Here is a 4,875-nt window from a genome sequence, read left to right as displayed (position 1 = left end):
TTTCTTCTTATAGTTACTGCCATTTCGCTGCAAGCAATGTAATGTGAGCAGATCCATTGTGTTTTTTTATTTTGCAATGCTAAATTATTATAGCTTTCTGATCCTGTGTTCTGACAAAGCTCATCCAGAAATGCACAGCAAAAAGGGTGACGTTTGAATATGTCACTTTTATTGCCTCACTAAATAATGAGAATTTTTCATCCCTGAAACACTTTTTCTGGCTCGCCCACATAGTAATATCAACTCTATAATATTTTTTCCCATAAGAATGATATTATTAATATGTTCAATGTCTTAAGTAGGATTGATTCTCTTCATAGTAACACCTTTCTTTAAAAGGCTCATCCTCAGGTCCATACAAATATCTATTATTGTTTGTGCACATGTAACACAACTACTCAGGCTTCATGATAATTTTATATACAGGATATAATGATGACTTGTTCACCTATGTCCACAAAGAGTAAAATCTTCTCTTCAAGCTCTTCCTCACCTCTGTTTCAGTCCCTGGGATGTGAGCAGGGAGGGGGGGATCAAGTCCTAGAACAACCATGGGAGCAGCATGGCCATGTGCAGAAATTGCTGTTCCTAGCTGGAATGGTGTGTGTTTCTCAGTGTTTGCAGATAAGTGGTTATCCTTCTATTGCCTTGTTGTTTGCAGCTTTTTTTCATAGCAGTGAGATAAATCAGAGTGCTGTGTGAAAAGCAGCACTCCCTCACACCTGTACAGACTATGTCAGGGTGGGTTTTGTTTGTCAGTACATTGCATGGAGGCAAACACACACCGTTTCTGGCAGATGTAGTCTTGCTCTGCAGTCCTGCTTTATGCAGAAACGAAAATGTTTTCATTTCTATCAGCTGCAATATTATGAAATGTCTGAAAAAGAGCATGAACTAACCAAGTAGATGGAAACCCCATGTGGACAGTTTATACAAAGTGAACTTACAGATGTTTTCCTCTTGCAAGGTGATGTATGATTAGCTGCACAATAATGTAAGTTATTTATTCATAAGTTTGAAGGACTGTTTCTTCCAGTGTGCACAGGCTTTTGATTTTGCATAGCTGAACTGGAATATATTGTTGGCTGCCACTGCTGTGATACTGAGCAAATCCTTAGTCACAGCCACTTCAATGGAATAGGTTATCTGTAATCTGGAGACATAGCTTCTTCAGCAGAAGATCTGCTGTCATTAAATATAGGAGATTAGCTGACACAAATTCTTTTGGGTAAAATGTCTTCTGCTGCACCAACCTGAAATACATCATACATAAGTGCAACTGTATACAGATTAAAAATAAAAATATTTAAAAATATGCATATGCAGCTATGAAACATCATGTTTGGAAGTAGTGTAGTTATACTATTGTGTTAAAAGCCATGCAAATTTAGAACTTTATTGTAAATTTAGAACTTTATTGTAAATACTTTCTTACTGTAAAGAAAGTATTGATGGTATAAATATAACACCAATTAGTTATCTTTTTCTGTTATATTTTATAATCTCTGTATTATGTAGGATAAATTGTAATGAAATTTTACAAATTTGTTGTAGGTCAATTCAGTTTATACATGAAGCATTATATTAGCAAAATGCCTGCTTCAGATAGGAATTTCTAGGAATCCCACTGTGTGGTTATTATGCTTTTTTTTAAAAATAAAATTTCTTCAGAATTCTTTCTTGTTTGTTTGTTTGTAAAAGTATGAAACCAGGCCACTTTGAAACCCCAGACTGATCACAGCTTTCTAAAATATGATGCTAAGAACCACTCCCATTACCAATTCTCAAGGCAAAATTCATGTTGAGGATTGAATGCAGGCAACCTTCTGGCCATGCATGGAGCTGCTGACATGTTTAGATTAAGCCTTTTTTTTTTTTTTCCTTCAGGGATGTATCATTATCTTTCACGTCCAGAAAATGTTGTGTATTGCCCTGGCAGCTCACTGCTGGGCTACTGTTTTGGAATGACAAAGCAGGGAGGTCAGAAAAGCAGCTGAACAAATGAGTTGCTCTTAGAGCCCAGAGCTCTCATCATGGGAGCATCACACATCTCTCTGTCATTATTATTATTATTATTATTATTATTAGCCCCAACGAAGCCTGAGGTATATACCAATGCACTTAGTGTTATACTTTCAGAGGCATTGATACTTTTTAGTCAGAGACACTTCTCTGTCAATATAATTGTTCTCATGGTGGTGAACAAGATGCGGTCGAACAGCCTTGAATACTGGACAACTGAAATAACAAAGAAAAAGAGAAAAAGAATATTTTTGTAGCTGGAAGAAAGAACATTGCACAGACGAAATGAATAGAACAGAACAGAACAGAATAGGGCAGAATATATAAGTAAATATCACCCACATACTGTTTATATATATATATATATATCCAGCTGAAAGGACATGCAGAAAAGTATCTAGACCCTCAATTTGTTTTTTTTTTTTTTAATAATATTATTGCTGTGTTGATGCTGTTAGCAGCCATGGTAGCTCAGACTTACAAGAAGGCTGATCTTTAGCTATTCTGTCAGAGGGAAGTCATTGGTTTTTCAAGTGCTGGAGATGCAACATCATCAGTTCTGTGAACTGCTTTAGGGGCACGTTGTTGTCTGTGACCTTTTCTTCTAAAAAGCAGGTCTGAGATGAGCAATATGGGTGGAGTAATGCCCAGTAAAGTTCAAATTTATAGCAGTACTACTGCTGATACTCGTAAGTGACACTTTGGGGTTGAGGCAGGAGCTACTGAGGGGAAGGCAGTCCATGGTAGTGTTTAGGCAGTATCAGATGGCTTGATACTCAGACACTGAATTTGGAGAGCAGAGAAATACATGGGCTCTGGAACAAGTAGCAAATATATCAGGTGAGTCATCTATTGGCTGTTAAATTTTGTGTCTAGATTTTTATAGTTAATACATAGTATTTTTCCTATTCTGCTCACAATTTCTATATGTTAGGTTGAATGTTGTGAGAACATAGGAAACCTATATGTATAGCAGTTTTCTATCAGAAGGGTTTTTCATTTGTTTGTCTTAGTTTCAGGGTTGTTTGGTTTTTGTTGATGTGTGTGATCTTCTATGGAAAGAATAGCTTGAGAATGTTTTATAGGAATGTTTCTGTCTTAGTTAGTACTAAAGTAAAAATGACTATTGCTGGAAATTTCCTAACACTCAATTTATTTAAAAGTAATGCATTTCCCTTGATGGGATTTTACACAGGCTCTGAGATACATAAATGAACCTTGAGAGTAGCAAGTGAAAAACTCAGTCTGTATTCTTGTGATTCCCCCACTACTCATAGTGCGCTGTTTGTACTGGTGCAATAGGCATATCCAACTCACAGAACAGAGTTCCAAAGAACGCAGTCTTGGGGTACAAGCTCAAACTGTCTTGCCCAAAAATCATTCTAGGCACCGTCTTCTGAAGAAGTATCCATTACTGAACTCCCAGCCTTCTTCAAAATACATCCTGCAACCTGCAGCACAAAGAATTTTCTCACGTAGATGGTGTCATAGAGAGTAAGTATTACAGGAATCTTAAGCCAGGGAATGTCTGGGTGTGGAAGCACTGAGGGAAAGTCCTGACTTGAAGAAGAAGGCCTATGAGAATGATGTGTGCTGATGGTCAGCAAGATCTCAGTGCACATCTACCTGCAGCTTCCCACCAGGACTGGGAGACAAAGGGCAGTGAGCAAACCCTAATGGAGGTGGGGATGGAGAAATTGAAAGATCCTAACAGATACAAAAAGATTTATGTAAAGCCAGTACATGGTCACCAACATAAAAAGATGAAAGAACCATTTGACAGTTGGAGTTCATGTATGTTATTGTCTGGATGCTGGACAAATGACTGGGGCTCACACATTTTAGAGTTGTGAGTACGTAGATAGGAGAAGATGAGTATCAACAACTGAAACTGGTTTTGCTTAAAAATAAAACCATCCTGTCTGGTCCATTATTGTGATTTCCTATGTGGCTGCAAAAATATTGCTAGATTATTTCCTACAGTGTTGCCTGTTGTTCTGCAGGATTAACGCAGTTTGCATGAGAAGAAAATCAGACTTTATATTTAAACAATGCACTTATTGTGTCTCTCCTTGCAAATTATATATTGCAGTAAGTGTGCTCTGTACTTTTTTTAAAATTTTGGGTTGTATTTATAAAGAACTTTGGAACTTCATAACACATGTGGGTGGATCCTGAAGGAGGTGAACAGAGTACACCTGGCTGTGGAAGACGATGTCAGGGTTCCCTAGTATAAAGATACAAGAGGCAGGAAAACAGGCAGGGAAAAGGTCCAGGACCAGCCATGTCTGGCTGCCGAGGGCTGACACAGAGTGGGGCTGGGTTGATGGGGGGCATTCTTCATGGTGCAGAGAATTTCTGGCCCAGGGATGGTAGGAATACACCATACTTGCAGGGGAAGTAGTATTTCACTGAATCAAGGAGGAACTGGAGGATACATGGCAGAAGTGACTGAAATGGTCTGAACTGAATGAAATTCCAGGGCTTGGGGATGGAGAAGATCAAGCAGCTTTTCAGAATCTTTTCTGTGTGTTGCCCTGATTTTTAAGTGTTAAATTTTCTTTTGTAGTTCTTTTGAAAGTTTTAAAGTTCTCATAAAACTTCTTTAGCCTTCTGATAATGTTTACGTATTTGAGAATCAGAGTTCCCACACAATTTCATGTATAAATAGGATAGTTTACATATTTCTCTGTGGGTGAAGAGAAATGATTGATTGATCTTTGGACCAGTGTGGTAAGAGAGGTGGTAATTCCAATCCTCCAATCCTCCAATCCACATCACTTTTGGAATTCTATAAATACCAGATGTTTGAATAAAACTAGCTCTTTTTCTCTTTTGAACTTACCAAACTTC

The 4,875-nt window shown here is 37.8% G+C and overlaps 1 long non-coding RNA gene across 1 annotated transcript; it reads right to left on the bottom strand.

Annotated features, from left to right (window-relative positions):
* Positions 1-2,148: 2,148 nt before the first annotated feature.
* On the bottom strand, positions 2,149-3,431 carry LOC128784965 (uncharacterized). Its single transcript, XR_008429701.1, has 2 exons — positions 3,340-3,431; positions 2,149-2,238 (listed from the first exon to the last, which is right to left on the bottom strand). It is a non-coding gene; the product is annotated as an uncharacterized LOC128784965 (long non-coding RNA).
* Positions 3,432-4,875: the final 1,444 nt, after the last annotated feature.

The sequence above is a fragment of the Vidua chalybeata genome, chromosome 3 (assembly GCF_026979565.1).
Source record: "Vidua chalybeata isolate OUT-0048 chromosome 3, bVidCha1 merged haplotype, whole genome shotgun sequence".
Taxonomy (NCBI): domain Eukaryota; kingdom Metazoa; phylum Chordata; class Aves; order Passeriformes; family Viduidae; genus Vidua; species Vidua chalybeata.
The sequence above is the reverse complement of the archived record's forward strand: the minus strand, read 5'-3'. Positions and strand labels throughout refer to the sequence as shown.